At 47.2% G+C, this 16,499-nt stretch overlaps 1 protein-coding gene across 1 annotated transcript in view; it reads left to right on the top strand.

Annotated features, from left to right (window-relative positions):
- LOC144596876 (chitin synthase-like) overlaps window positions 1-16,499 on the top strand; it is a 50,018-nt gene that overhangs the window by 22,902 nt on the left and 10,617 nt on the right. The gene's annotated exons all lie outside the window — the stretch shown is intronic.

Here is a 16,499-nt window from a genome sequence, read left to right as displayed (position 1 = left end):
GCAAGAACTGTGTCCAGGTGCAGCTCCTGAAGGGACGTGTGGTGGAGTTGGAGAGGCAGTTGGATGACCTCAGGGCCATCCGGGAATGCGAGAGTTTCCTGGACAGGACCTATTGTGAGGCTGTCACGCCAAGGGTCCAGGTCGAGCGAAGGTGGGAGACTGTTTCAGGGGGGGCGTGGACGTGGACTACAGGAGACCCCAGTGGCTGTGCCTATTGCAAATAGGTATACCCTCTTGGGAACTGTCGGGGCAGAAGACGTTTCCAGTCCGAGTGGCGGAAGTCCGAGTGGCGGACCTGTTGGCAAGGATACTCGACAGGGGAGACCGAAGTCTGGAAGAGCCGTAGTGGTCGGTGACTCCATAGTCCGAGGGACGGACAGAAGATTCTGTGGCAGCAGGAGGGACTTGAGGATGGTCTGTTGCCTCCCTGGTGCCAGGGTTCAACACATCACAGACCGGCTTCAGAAAATCCTAGCGAGGGAAGGCGATCAACCTGAAGTCGTTGTGCACGTGGGCACGAATGACGTCGGGCGGAAGAGGAAGGAGGTGCTACAGCGGGAGTTTAGAGAGTTGGGAAAAACGCTGAGAAGTAGGACGTCGAAGGTAGTTATCTCTGGACTGCTACCGGTACCTCGTGCTGGTGAGGCCAGGAACAGAGAGATAGAGGGTATGAATTTATGGCTGAGGGACTGGTGCAGAGAGCAGGGATTTAGATTTCTGGACCACTGGGATCTCTTCTGGGCTAGGGGTGACTTGTACAAAAGGGACGGGTTGCATCTTAACAGCAGGGGGACAAACATTCTGGCAGGCAGGTTTGCTAGTGTGACACCTGTGGCTTTAAACTAAGTAGTGGGGGGGAGGGGTTAACAAATTGTGAATATGAAGATGAGGTAAAAGGGAATACAGGAGATATTGCAAAAGACTCTCGGAAGAATGGGAACAGAAGTTCTAGAGCGGAAAAGAAATTAAGGGCAGGGCCAATTGTGAACGATGTGAGAGGGGAGGTAAATACAGAAGTTAAAGTGTTGTACTTAAATGCGCGTAGTATAAAAAATAAAGTGGATGAGCTTGAGGCTCAGTTAGTCATGGGCAAGTATGATGTTGTAGGGATCACTGAGACATGGCTACAAGAGGACCAGGGCTGGGAACTGAATATTCAGGGGTACACAACGTATAGAAAAGACAGACAGGTGGGCAGAGGGGGTGGGGTTGCTCTGATGGTAAGGAATGATATTCATTCCCTTGCAAGGGGTGACATAGAATCAGGAGATGTTGAATCAGTATGGATAGAAATGAGAAATTGTAAGGGTAAAAAGACCCTAATGGGAGTTATCTATAGGCCCCCAAACAGTAGCCTCGACTTAGGGTGCAAGTTAAATCAGGAGATAAAATTGGCGTGTCAAAAATGTAATGCTACGGTGGTTATGGGAGATTTCAACATGCAGGTAGACTGGGAAAATCAGGTTGGAAATGGACCCCAGGAAAGAGAGTTTGTAGAGTGCCTTCGAGATGGATTCTTAGAACAGCTTGTACTGGAGCCTACCAGGGAGAAGGCAATTCTGGATTTAGTGTTGTGTAATGATCCTGATCTGATAAGGGGACTAGAGGTAAAAGAGCCATTAGGAGGCAGTGATCACAACATGATAAGTTTTACTCTGCAAATGGAAAGGCAGAAGGGAAAATCGGAAGTGTCGGTATTACAGTATAGCAAAGGGGATTACAGTATAGCAAAGGGGATTACAGAGGCATGAGGCGGGAGCTGGCCAAAATTGATTGGAAGGAGGCCCTAGCAGGGAAGACGGTAGAACAGCAATGGCAGGTATTCCTGGGAATAATGCAGAGGTTGCAGGATCAATTTATTCCAAAGAGGTGGAAAGACTCTAAGGGGAGTAAGAGACACCTGTGGCTGACAAGGGAAGTCAGGGACAGCATAAAAATTAAGGAGAGGAAGTATAACATAGCAAAGAAGAGTGGGAAGACAGAGGATTGGGACTCTTTTAAAGAGCAACAAAAGTTAACTAAAAAGGCAATACGAGGAGAAAAGATGAGGTACGAGGGTAAACTAGCCAATAATATAAAGGAGGATAGCAAAAGTTTTTTTAGGTACGTGAAGAGGAAAAAAATAGTCAAGGCAAATGTGGGTCCCTTGAAGACAGAAGCAGGGGAATTTATTATGGGGAACAAAGAAATGGCAGACGAGTTAAACCGTTACTTTGGATCTGTCTTCACTGAGGAAGATACACACAATCTCCCAAATGTTCTAGGGGCTGGAGAACCTAGGGTGATGGAGGAACTGAAGGAAATCCACGTTAGGCAGGAAATGGTTTTGGGTAGACTGATGGGACTGAAGGCTGATAAATCCCCAGGGCCTGATGGTCTGCATCCCAGAGTACTTAAGGAGGTGGCTCTAGAAATAGTGGAAGCATTGGAGATCATTTTTCAATGTTCTATAGATTCAGGATCAGTTCCTGTGGATTGGAGAATAGCAAATGTTATCCCACTTTTTAAGAAAGGAGGGAGAGAGAAAACGGGTAATTATAGACCAGTTAGTCTGACATCAGTGGTGGGGAAAATGCTGGAGTCAATTATAAAAGACGAAATTGCTGAGCATTTGGATAGCAGTAACGGGATCGTTCCGAGTCAGCATGGATTTACGAAGGGGAAATCATGCTTGACAAATCTACTGGAATTTTTTGAGGATGTAACTAGGAAAATTGACAAGGGAGAGTCAGTGGATGTGGTGTACCTCGACTTTCAGAAAGCCTTCGACAAGGTCCCACATAGGAGATTAGTGGGCAAAATTAGGGCACATGGTATTGGGGGTAGGGTACTGACATGGATAGAAAATTGGTTAACAGACAGAAAGCAAAGAGTAGGGATAAATGGGTCCCTTTCGGAATGGCAGGCAGTGACCAGTGGGGTACCGCAAGGTTCGGTGCTGGGACCCCAGCTATTTACGATATACATTAATGACTTAGACGAAGGGATTAAAAGTACCATTAGCAAATTTGCAGATGATACTAAGTTGGGGGGTAGTGTGAATTGTGAGGAAGATGCAATAAGGCTGCAGGGTGACCTGGACAGGTTGTGTGAGTGGGCGGATACATGGCAGATGCAGTTTAATGTAGATAAGTGTGAGGTTATTCACTTTGGAAGTAAGAATAGAAAGGCAGATTATTATCTGAATGGTGTCAAGTTAGGAGGAGGGGGAGTTCAACGAGATCTGGGTGTCCTAGTGCATCAGTCAATGAAAGGAAGCATGCAGGTTCAGCAGGCAGTGAAGAAAGCCAATGGAATGTTGGCCTTCGTAACAAGAGGAGTTGAGTATAGGAGCAAAGAGGTCCTTCTACAGTTGTACCGGGCCCTGGTGAGACCGCACCTGGAGTACTGTGTGCAGTTTTGGTCTCCAAATTTGAGGAATGATATTCTTGCTATGGAGGGCGTGCAGCGTAGGTTCACTAGATTAATTCCCGGAATGGCGGGACTGTCGTATGTTGAAAGGCTGGAGCGATTGGGCTTGTATACACTGGAATTTAGAAGGATGAGGGGGGATCTTATTGAAACATATAAGATAATTAGGGGATTGGACACATTAGAGGCAGATAACATGTTCCCAATGTTGGGGGAGTCCAGAACAAGGGGCCACAGTTTGAGAATAAGGGGTAGGCCATTTAGAACGGAGATGAGGAAGAACTTTTTCAGTCAGTGGGTGGTGAAGGTGTGGAATTCTCTGCCTCAGAAGGCAGTGGAGGCCAGTTCGTTGGATGCTTTCAAGAGAGAGCTGGATAGAGCTCTTAAGGATAGCGGAGTGAGGGGGTATGGGGAGAAGGCAGGAACGGGGTACTGATTGATAGTGATCAGCCATGATCGCATTGAATGGCGGTGCTGGCTCGAAGGGCTGAATGGCCTACTCCTGCACCTATTGTCTATTGTCTATTGTCTATTGCCCCCCCCCCATTCCAGGCGCGTCCCTCGTCCAACTGCGCACGGGACTTTTTAACGGTTTAAAAAAAATGGAAATGCCTTTTTTTACGGGTTTGTTAACTTTTTTAACGATTTTTAAAAAAAATCTACTCCGTGAAGCAAACGGGTGGAATTTTTTTCGGTTTTTTTTTAACGGTTTAAATTTTTTATTTCTTTTTCAAATCAAATAAATCTCAACTGTAAAATAACGCGACCGCTCTTTGAAACGGGCGGGATTTTTAAACGTTTTTTTTAAATGAAAGAGTTATTTTTTAGCGTTTTTTTTTATTTTTAAAGAAAATTAAAATCGAACAAAACTAATTCGTGAAAGAATTAGTTCTTTCTTTAAATCAGAACGCGTGTTTTCTTTTCGTTCGAAAGAAATGAGAAGCTGCTTATCTGTCGAGAGTTCTTCAGCAGCGACAGCACAAGTTGAGCGGGAGCAGGACGGTGAAGTGGACACAAAGATGCCGGAGCAACTCTCAGCGGGTCGGGCAGTATCTCTGGAGAGAAGGAATGGATGACGCCTCGGGTCCAGACCGAAGGTCCTAGAGGAGCGAGATGGACCACTCAGCCGCCATTTTAGTAAGCAAAAGGGCTGCCATTTTAGTAAGCAAAATGGTCGCCATTTTAGTAAGCAAAACCCGCCGCCCGCTCTGGGGGGAACCATGAACCATTGTGATGATAACCATTAAAATGCAGAATATATCTCACCCATCAACTCACACTTTTTGTTGTTGTTATTTTTACTTTTAAATGTTTCCCCCCCTGCTTAATTTCTCTGATTTTATTATTTCTTACTGTTTCTGCCCATTTCCCTCCCATCCTTCCTCCCCAGCCACCTCATAGATTATATAGATTATATATGTGTGTGTTTGTGTGTGAGAGGCAATATAGAGATAAATAGATCTCAAAGTTCCTTGTCATGGATCAGAAGCAACTTTGAAGGGAACAGTATGTGTGATGATAATTTAACTTGTATATATATTCATATATATTTATATATATAGATCATGTGTGTGTGTGTGTGTGTGTGTGTGTGTGTGTGTGTGTGTGTATTTGTGTGTGAGAGGCAAGATAGAAATAAATAGATCTCAAAGTTCCTTGTCATGGATCAGAAGCAACTTTGAAGGGAACAGTATGTGTGATACCAGTAAAATGCAGAATATATCTCACCTATCAACTCACATTTTATTTTTGTTATTTTTACTTTTAAATGTTTTACCCCTGCTTAATTTCTCTCTGGTTTTATTATTTCTTACTAGATAGAGCTCTTAAGGATAGCGGAGTCAGGGGGTATGGGGAGAAGGCAGGGACGGGGTACTGATTGAGAATGATCAGCCATGATCACATTGAATGGTGGTGCTGGCTCGAAGGGCCGAATGGCCTCCTCCTGCACCTATTGTATATTACTGTTTCTGCCCATTCCTTGTCATGGATCAGAAGCAACTTTGAAGGGAACAGTATGTGTGATGATACCAGTAAAATGTAGAATATATCTCATCTACCAACTCACATTTTGTTGTTATTTTTACTTTTAAATGTTTTTTTCCCTCTACTTAATTTCTCTGATTTTATTATTTCTTACTGTTTCTGCCAATTTCCCTCCCATCCTTCCTCCCCAGCCCCCTCTTTTGTGCAGTTTTCCTGCCTTGTATTGCTCAAACACACACCCTGCACAAATTTAACTATATTCATAAATATTCATATATATTTATATATATAGATTATGTGCGTGTGTGTGTGTATTTGTGTGTGAGAGGCAAGATAGAGATAAATAGATCTCAAAGTTCCTTGTCATGGATCAGAAGCAACTTTGAAGGGAACAGTACGTGTGATGATACTGTAGCGACCATAGGGATTGGTCCTGAGAGTCGAACCCTCGGATTGGCCAGCTAGGTCAGGTGGTGGTTTTGGCGCCCAAAACCAGTCAGTGGGAAGAGAACTTCGAAGCGAACAGTTTGATTTAATGGTTGTCTGTAATTTCGTTTGTTATACTTTGTAATCGAATATTGTTGCCGCAATAAACTTCTTTAACAAAGAACAAGCCTCCAGACTCGCCATATTGGTGACCCCGACGTGATCTAGTCGATCATCTACCATGGAGGGACAAGACGCCCCCTCTTCGGTTCCAACGCCCGGCGTACCGCAGCTAAACGCGGTCAGCGTTCATCTTCCTCCGGTTTGGGCACATCAACCCCACCTTTGGTTTGCCCATACGGAAGCTCAGTTCCACCTAAGAAACATCTCGGTGGACAAGACAAAGTTTTATTACCTGGTCAGCGTCCTACCGCCTGAGACGTCCGCGCGGGTGATGCAGTTCATCACCTCCCCTCCTGCAGACGGCAAGTACGAGGCGCTGAAGGTACTCATGCTTCGAACCTTCGGATTCAGTAGGCATGATCGAGCTGAGAGGCTTATACACCTACCGGATCTCGGAGATCGGCTGCCGTCCGCCCTCATGGCTGAAATGTTGGCGCTGGCAGGTGAGCACAAGGATTGCCTCATGTTCGAGCAGGCATTCCGAGAGCAACTTCCAGAAGATGTTATGCTTATGCTCACGGATTGTTCTTTTAAGGACCCCGTGGCATACGCGGAGAAAGCCGATGCGCTCATGGCGTCCAAATCGAAAAAACATAGTTCGATCAACAGGGTCTCGGCTCCATCGGGCCGCCCGCAACGGCACCAAGATGGCGCCGCGACTCCCGCCATTTCTCCAAAACCCCGCCAAAAAGATCCGCACAAGCGCGGCTGGTGTTATTATCATCTGAGATGGGATGTAGAAGCCCGCAACTGCCGCTCACCTTGCACCTTCTCGGGAAATGCCTCGGCCGATCGTACATAGAGGCGGTTGCGATTGGCCAGAACCGACGCCTCTACGTCCGAGATCGATTCACGGACACAGAATTCTTGGTCGACACGGGAGCCATAGTCAGCATCGTACCGCCGACCGACCTCGAAGCCCGATCGGGTAAGAGAGGGCCTACCCTCATCGCGGTTAACGGTAGCCCCATCCGCACGTATGGTACGCGGGCAATGTCTCTGTCTTTAGGCACCCGCACGTACGAATGGTCGTTTATCGTCGCGGAAGTCGGTCAAGCGATCCTGGGCGCAGATTTCCTCTGGGCCTTTTCGCTAGTTCCTGATTTCAGAGGTAAAGGCCTTCGACCCTCCGCTAGCAGCGATGAGCCCGCTGCTCCACCGCCGGCCACCCCGCCCAGACCGACTGTCCAGGCCGTTGTCGCGGCCTCCGACCCATATGCTGCGGTCCTGGCTGAGTTTCCGGAGCTGCTTGTTCAGCGTTTCGACGCCACTTCTACAAGGCACGGCATTGTCCATCACATTCCCACCGAGGGGCCCCCCGTTTTCGCTCGGGCCCGGAGGTTGCCGCCGGACAAACTCAAGGTAGCACGTGAAGAATTTCAGAAGATGGAACAAATGGGCATTGTCCGTCGGTCCGACAGCCCGTGGCCTCTCCGTTGCATATGGTCTCCAAAGCATCTGGGGGGTGGAGGCCATGTGGAGATTACCGGCGCCTTAACGCCGTCACCACGGCGGACTGCTATCCCATACCGCACATCCAGTATTTCTCGTCTGGGCTGGAAGGTGCCGTAGTATTCTCCAAAATTGATTTGGTGCGGGGCTACCACCAGAGTCCTGTGCATCCGGGAGACATACCAAAGACTGCCACGATCACTCCGTTCGGGTTGTTCGAATGGTTGCGTATGCCTTTCGGTTTGAAAAACGCGGCACAGGCGTTCCAGCGGCTTATGGACCGTGTAGGTCGGGATTTGTCTTTTGTTTTCATTTATTTGGATGATATCCTGGTCGCCAGTCGCTCGGAGCGAGAACACCTGGTCCATTTGCGGACCGTGTTCAAGCGTCTTCAAGACCATGGGCTCATCATACACCCCTCCAAGTGTCAATTTGGCCTTCCCTCTATTGATTTCTTAGGACACCGGATCACCTCAGCCGGCGCCACTCCTTTGCCTGACAAAGTGGAGGCGGTTCGTGCCTTCCCGCGACCCACCACAGTAAAGGGGTTGCAGGAGTTCGTGGGCATGGTGAATTTCTATCACAGGTTCGTGCCGGCAGCGGCACGGGTCATGCGTCCACTCTTCCAGTGCCTCGCAGGCAAACCTGTCGAGTTGGAGTGGTCCGTGGCCGCTGAGATGGCCTTTGAGGCAGCTAAAGTGGCTCTGGCAGACGTCACCATGCTTGTCCACCCAAGCGCCTCCGCCCCCACGGCCCTGACAGTCGATGCGTCGGACGTGGCGGTGGGAGGGGTTTTGGAACAGCATGTAGATGGCAGTTGGCAGCCCTTGCCGTTTTTCAGCCGACAGCTCAACACGGCTGAACTGAAATATAGCGCCTTTGACCGAGAGCTTCTGGCTCTCTATTTAGCTGTCCGCCACTTTAGGTATTTTTTAGAAGGCCGCCCATTTGTGGCCTTTACGGACCACAAACCGTTGACTTTTGCTTTTTCGAAAGTGTCCGACCCATGGTCGGCCCGCCAGCAGCGGCACCTGACTGCCATCTCAGAGTTTACTACAGATGTTCGCCACGTCGCGGGTAAGCTGAATGCCATTGCTGATGCCCTGTCCCGGCCAGCCATTTCCCCAATTTCAGCGGTGGAATGCGAGGTGGATTTCCAAGAGCTTGCGGAGGCACAGCGCCTGGCAGACACTGCCTCAGCATACCAGTCCACCACTTCGGGGTTGAAGTTGGCCCAAGTGGCTTGCGGGCCTTCGGGTACAAAAGTCTGGTGTGATGTTTCCCTTCCCCGCCCTAGGCCGGTGGTGCCGGCTGCCCTTCAGCGTCGGGTGTTTGATGCCATTCATGGGCTGGCACACCCGTCCATTCGCTCCACCTCTGCATTAGTAGCCGCTAGGTTTGTGTGGCATGGCCTGCGGAAGCAAGTAGCCGCTTGGGCCCGTTCCTGTGTTCCCTGCCAGACCGCTAAAGTTCACCGGCATGTCCAACCTCCAGTGCAGGAGTTTGCGGTCCCTGCGGTCCGTTTTTTCCATATTCACGTTAATTTAGTTGGGCCCTTGCCTTCCTCCAGGGGCTACACTCACCTACTCAAGGTGGTTGACCGATTTACCCGTTTGCCGGAGGCTTTCCCGTTGTCCGACACCTTCGCCGCCTCTTGTGCCCGGGTCCTGGCCCTCCATTGGGTGGCCCGCTTCGGTGTTCCGTCCATTATTACCACCGACCGGGGGCCCCAGTTCACCTCTACCCTTTGGGCTACGCTAGCGGAGCTGTACGGTTCCCGGTTGCAGCAGACCACGGCGTACCACCCACAGGCTAATGGGCTCGTGGAAAGGTTTCACCGGCAACTGAAGGCGGCCCTCAGTGCGCGGCTGGGCGGCCCTGACTGGGTAGACCAGCTCCCCTGGGTCCTTTTGGGCATCCGTACTGCTCCTAAGCAGGACCTCGGAACTTTGTCCGCGGAACTGGTATATGGCTCGCCACTCAGAGTGCCCGGGGACTTCCTTCCGGAGTCCTCTGGTCAGCAGCCCTCAGTTCCGTCGGTTTTAGCATCCCTCCGGGCGCGAGTGGGTTCCCTGGCTCCGGTCCCTACTTCACGTCACGGGTGTCCCATGGTGCATAAACCGCCTGCCTTGAAGGACTGTGAATTTGTGTTTCTGCGTAGAGATGCCCATCGTTCCCCGTTACAGAGGGTCTATGAAGGACCGTTCCGAGTATTGCGTAAAGGGACGGTCACCTTCACCTTAGATGTTGGGGGCAGGAGTGAGCTCGTCGCCATGTCCAGGCTCAAACCTGCACACTTGGATCAGGACCGCCCTGTCCTGGTCGGTCAGCCGCCTCAGCGGGACCGCCCTCCTGCAATACCACCTGACTCGGGACCCCCTGATCCTGTGATTCCTGCAGCCCCTCTCCTTACTCGTTCTGGTCGCGAAATCCGGCTCCCTGCTAGATTCTGTACCTCGGGTTCTGGGGGGAGTCATGTAGCGACCATAGGGATTGGTCCTGAGAGTCGAACCCTCGGATTGGCCAGCAAGGTCACATGGTGGTGCGACCATAGGGATTGGTCCTGAGAGTCGAACCCTCGGATTGGCCAGCTAGGTCAGGTGGTGGTTTTGGCACCCAAAACCAGTCAGTGGGAAGAGAACTTCGAAGCGAACAGTTTGATTTAATGGTCGTCTGTAATTTCGTTTGTTATACTTTGTAATCGAATATTGCTGCCGCAATAAACTTCTTTAACAAAGAACAAGCCTCCAGACTCGCCATAATACCATTAAAATGCAGAATATATCTCATCCATCAACTCACATTTTTTTTGTTATTTTTACTTTTAAATGATTTCCCCCTACTTAATTTCTCTGATTTTATTATTTCTTACTAGATAGAGCTCTTAAGGATAGTGGAGTCTGGGGATATGGGGAGAAGGCAGGAACGGGGTACTGATTGTGGATGATCAGCCATGATCACATTGAATGGTGGTGCTGGCTTGAAGGGCCGAATGGCCTCCTCCTGCACCTATTGTCTATTACTGTTTCTGCCCATTTCCCTCCCATCCTTCCTCCCCAGCCCCCTCTTTTGTGCAGTTTTCCTGCCTTGTATTGCTCAAACACACACCCTGCACAAATTTAACTATATTCATAAATATTCATATATATTTATATATATATAGATTATGTGTGTGTGTGTGTGTGTGTGTGTGTGTGTATTTGTGTGTGAGAGCCAAGATAGAGATAAATAGATCTCAAAGTTCCTTGTCATGGATCAGAAGCAACTTTGAAGGGAACAGTATGTGTGATGATACCGTTAAAATGCAGAATATATCTCATCTGCCAACTCACATTTTTGTTGTTATTTTTACTTTTAAATGTTTTCCCCCTGCTTAATTTCTCTGATTTTATTATTTCTTACTGTTTCTGCCCATTTCCCTCCCATCCTTCCTCCCCAGCCCCGTTTGTGCAGTTTTCCTTGTATTGCTCAAACACACACCCTTCACAAATTTAACTTATTATATATATATATATTCATATATATTTATATATATAAGATTATATGTGTGTGTGTGTATTTATGTGTGAGAGGCGAGATAGAGATAAATAAATCTCAAAGTTCCTTGTCATGGATCAGAAGCAACTTTGATTGAAAGCAACGCTCTCTCTCCATCTTATTTTTCACATGATGTACATAAACCATAAAGGTGATTTGATTTTTATGGTTTACGAGACCAAGCGGACTCTAGTTTCTTTCTTGTGATTTCCGCTAATTATTTGTTTAGTAACCTTTTTCTTTCAATCTCTCTCTCTCTCTCTCTCTCTCTCTCTCTCTCTCTCTCTCTCTCTCTCTCTCTCTCTCTCTCTCTCTCTCTCTATATATATATATATATATATATATATATATATATATGTAATATGTCATGCACACACTTCTCAGCACATGGTTCTCCCTAACATGATCACTGTTCTCTCACATACATTTCATTAGGGATTATCCATACACGTGCGCAATCAGTGACATCAAACTTATTTCCAGAAATCTTAATATTGTGAATAAAATAACTATGAACACATGTCAAGATATTTTATCATTCTTTTCATTCTATATTAGTGTAATAAAATGTAATGCATACATAACTACACTGATACAGAAGTGCTAGCTTTAGACATGAATAATGTACATTACTACCATAGTTTAGTTTGGAATTTAACAAATAATTGATGCAATATAGTGCTAACCCTCACTTTTGTGAAAAATGAGTTACATGCATTAACACGATTCTTACCCACTACCCTGCAACCTGGAAACATTTCATATTTAAATTCAACCGATAAGTTGGTCAAATAACAGAAACACCTTATTTTTTTTGTGATTTATGGATTTTTCAAATGTGAATATCTCATAACGACACATTTGTGGGTTAGCAGTATATTGCACCAACCTCCTTCAATTTGACATAATTCAGAAATGAACTTCATAAACAAGGATAACACTTTTTATTTCTATCATTCACGGTAAGATTTACATCATTTTGTGTGCATGATAGACAGGGTTGCATTGTTTCGCATATCAGCTAAACAATGAAAAGATCACTGAGATTAAACTCTGCAGAATTTGAGAACGTAAGGGAATGGTGTGTGTCAAAATGTTGAGGAGAACTGGTAAAAACTATTTCAGCTGGGTGCTCACACTAGGGCTGGGGACATGGTCTACAAATTGGAGCCACCCTCGCTCGTCACGAGAGAAGTTAGGTTGTAGGACAGAAACAAGGAACTGCAGGTACTAGTTTAGAACAGAGGACACGTGCCTACAAGTGCTGCAGCAACTTAGTGGGTCAGGCAGCATCTCTGGAGAACATGGATAGATCACATTTAGGGCTGGACCCTTCTGATGATGGGTGGGTGGGGAATGGAAAGGAAGCTGGAAGAGAGGAGGTGGCACGATAAAGCCTGGTCGATACAGGTGGGGAGGGCATTTTAACAGGCAGGTGGTTGAACAAAGGCCAGGGCTGGAAAGACAGAGGGTGTGAGACAAAAGAGTTAAGAGTTGCACATTCCAGATGGGTGTATGTGGCAGCATTATGAGGCCTTACCGGAATAACAAATGTCACTGCTGTTCAAAACAACCACCTCTCTCCTGGATGTCTTCCAAGATTCCATCAGCTGCAACAATTATGTTGCAGACAAACTGCCAGAAAACCAGACATTTATTATTAGAAATGTCTGATCAGATGGGCAAATGGCTGGGTGATCAGAACAACAGCTGATGTGCTGAAACTGAAGGGTGTTGCAGGCAGTTTCGAAATAACTCGAGGAAACCCACGCAGAGAAAACAATTCCCGGGATAGTCACAGAACTGCAACGCCCTACAAAATGCACGTGACTTTATAATACATCTCAAACATGGTTCTGTTGATTATAGGGGCTTTGAGCGACACCAGATATACAGGCACATGAATATGGAGGGCAATTTAGGATCACATGCAGTGAAAGGAACTTGGCATCATAGAAACATAGAAATATAGAAAATAGGTGCAGGAGTAGACCATTCGGCTCGTCGAGCCATTACCGCCATTCAATATAATCATGGCCGATCATCCAAAATCAGTACCCTGTTCCTGCTTTCTCTCATATCCCATGATTCTGTTAGCCCTAAGACCTCTATCTAACTCCCAATATTTAACCATCATGTTCGCCACAGACATTGTGGACCAAAGGGCCTGCTTGCTCCTGTGCTGTATTGGTCTACGTTCTATGTTTAGACGCAAATAAAATAATTATTCTTTCGATAATATGGAATATATATGGACAATGACTCATTGTATTAATGAAGACTTCATCCCTGTAAATCCATTAGGACCTCTGTAAGCAAACGAAAAGTTTCCAAAACACAAACTCATACCCTGATCTTGCAACGCAACTAAGTTCCATTCGATTTGCAATATTGACCGAAAGGACGTTCCTTTAGGAAAGAGATGGGGGGGGGGATTTCTTTAATCAAAGGGTGGTGAATCTGTGGAATTCTATGCAACAGAAGGCTGTGGAGACTGTCATTGGATATTTTTAAGGCAGAGAAACTGTAGATGGATTCTTGATTAGTAAGGGGGTCAGAGGTTACGGGGAGAAGGCAGGAAATCGAGTTAGGAGGGAGAGATAGATCAGCCATAATCGAATGACGGGGTAGACCTGATGGGCCGAATGGCCTAATTCTGCACCAAGCACATGACCTTATATCACCACAGAATAGATGGACATGTGGTGCTTCCTCCATCGTCCACTGAGCCCGGTCACCATCGAGAACGATCAGATTAGACTTTGTACTTCAGGCCTCAACATCAGCACCCGAGTCCTCCTGACTCCTGCATCCCCCGCCCACACAATAATCTGAATCCTCAGTAGCTACTTGTATTAGATGTATTGAAATACAACCATTAAAAGGAGAACTTTGTTTTTAAACAGGCCTACTTGGGACTCGTTTAAGCTGCATAAAGTCTGGGATGAAGAGGAAAGTCAAACGGCGTTGATGGGAGTAGTGAAGTTCCTTTGCTGGTTCAGCCTTGGACTCCTCGTTCTGGGTCTCGCCTTCCTTAGCAGGGCAAGTTGGCTGCTCTTTGAAATATTTCTCTTGTGATATTTTTCAAATAGAGTCTACTATCTACAAAGAAAAGGTAAATTTATTTTAGTTTAGTTTAGAGACACAGCACGGAAATAGGCCCTTTGGCCCACGGAGTCCGCACCGCCCAGCGATCCCCGGACATTAACACTACCCTACACATACCGGGGACAATTGTTTACACCCCAAGCCAAAGGATTTGGTGTAGAATGAGTGCGAATGTGCATTTGATGGTTGGCATGGACTTGTGGGCTGAAGGACATGTTTCTATGCTGAATCACCGAAATGGGTGATTCAGATCTCAAACGATGACAAGATGCAGTACAGGAAAGGATAGGGACTTAGTAGCACAGAGTCAGGATGACAAACATCCCCGCAATGTTAGGAAAACAAATTTGGGGCAAGCAGAGATGCACCCAGGCCTGTATCAATGATACTGAAGTGGAGATGGTTAAAGGGGCTGCTCCTTGCCTTCGAGCTGCTTTTCTCACCCACCATCCTCATCTTTGGACACCCTGTGGATAGAGGAGAGGGTAGGGCCGAAGATGTCCTGGTTGGGTTGCTCCTAGGCCTGGCCAAGCTGGCCAACCGCGAGATAGGGCGCCAGGCGGAAGAGAGCTCTGCCCGAGTCGGCTGCCTGCCCCTTTTCCGGGGCTACGTCCGCACCCGGGTGGTGTTGGAGAGGGACTACGCGCTGTCCAGGGGCACCCTGGGGGATTTCCAGGACCGGTGGACACCGCAGGGGGGGTTGAATGCATCCTTGACAAGGAGTGTAAGATAGTTGTATAGTAGTTCATTTAGTATATTTGTTTGTCTTGTATTATGGCGGTGGGTTCTGTTTTGATTTGTTGTATTGTAAATATTATTTTTAATAATTGAATACATTTTTCGATGTAAAAAATGAGATGGTCGATAGCGTTGAGTTCCTACATGTAACTCGATGGCCCAACCACATTGATGCCTCTACTCTCTCAAAAGGCTACGGAAATTTGACATGCATCACCAATTTCTTACTTCGCTCACTCTGCCTTAACCAACCTGATCTCCCGGTGGCTGAGCACTTCAACTCCCCCTCCCACTCCCAGTCTGACCTTTCTGTCATGGGCCTCCTCCAGTGCCATAGCGAGGCCCACCGGAAATTGAAGGAACAGCACCTCATATATCGCTTGGGCAGCTTGCAGCCCAGCGGTATGAACATTGACTTCTCCAACTTTAGATAGTTCCGCTGTCTCTCTCTTTTCCCCCCCTCCCCCCCCTCCCCATCCCAGTTCTCCCACTCTCTTCCTGTCTCCACCTATATCCTTTCTTTGTCCTGCCCCCCCTGACATCAGTCTGAGGAAGGGTCTCGACCCGAAATGTCACCCATTCCCTCTCTCCTAGATGCTGCCTGACCTGCTGAGTTACTTCAGCATTTTGTGATACCACCAATTTCTTACATGTCTTACCAATTTCTACTGATGCACAGAGGAAAGCATTCTATTTGGGTGCATCACTCCACTGTATGGCATCTGCTCTGCCTAAGATTGCAAGAAATGACAGAGAACACAACCCAGTCCATCACACAAATGAACCATTGACTCAATCTATTTCACATTGCCTCATGAAACCAGCCAACATAATTAAGAACCGCTCACACTCCTATCATTCCCTCTTTTCTACCGTCTCTTGTCGGGCAGAAAGTTTGAAACCAGGTAGTACCTACTTCTTCCCTCCTGTTATCAGAGCAATGAACCGACCCCAAACAAACTGAGGATGAATTCCTGATCTTCCAATCTATCTCATTGCACTTTTCTTTACAAGCACTTTCTCTGGAGCTCTTTTTGCACTATCTGTTATACTCAAGTATGGTACGATTTGCCTGGACAGCGAAACCCATAGTTTTCAACCACATCTTGATGCATACGGCAATAATAAACCAATACAAATATTCAATATACATAAAATATGCCAATACTAATTCCAATATTTAGTTTAGATTTAGAGGTACAGCGCGTAAACAGGCCCTTCGGCCCACCGGGTCCGCGCCGACCAGCGATCCCCGCACATTAGCACTATCCTACACACTCTAGGGACATTTTTTACATTTACCCAGTCAATTAACCTACGAACCGGCACGTCTTTGGAGTGTGGGAGGAAACCGAAGATCTCGGAGAAAACCCACGCAGCTCACGGGGAGAATGTGCAAACTCCGTACAGACAGCACCCGTAGTCGGGATCGAACCCGGGTCTCTGGCGCTGCATTCGCTGTAAGGCAGCAACTCTACCGCTGCGCCACCGTGCCGCCCCTTCAATGGCTTCAATTCAATGTTTTTTTTGTGCTGCAGATGAAGAAGGTTGGGCCCAGACAGCGGCCATGGATTTCCTGCAGTGATGAGGTTTATATATATTCCTAGTGATAAGGGGTCTGATTAATATTGCTATAACTCCCATTTAATGCGGGTCTG

This window comes from Rhinoraja longicauda, chromosome 9 (assembly GCF_053455715.1).
Source record: "Rhinoraja longicauda isolate Sanriku21f chromosome 9, sRhiLon1.1, whole genome shotgun sequence".
Lineage (NCBI taxonomy): Eukaryota > Metazoa > Chordata > Chondrichthyes > Rajiformes > Arhynchobatidae > Rhinoraja > Rhinoraja longicauda.
This window is presented reverse-complemented; position numbering and strand designations above follow the sequence as displayed.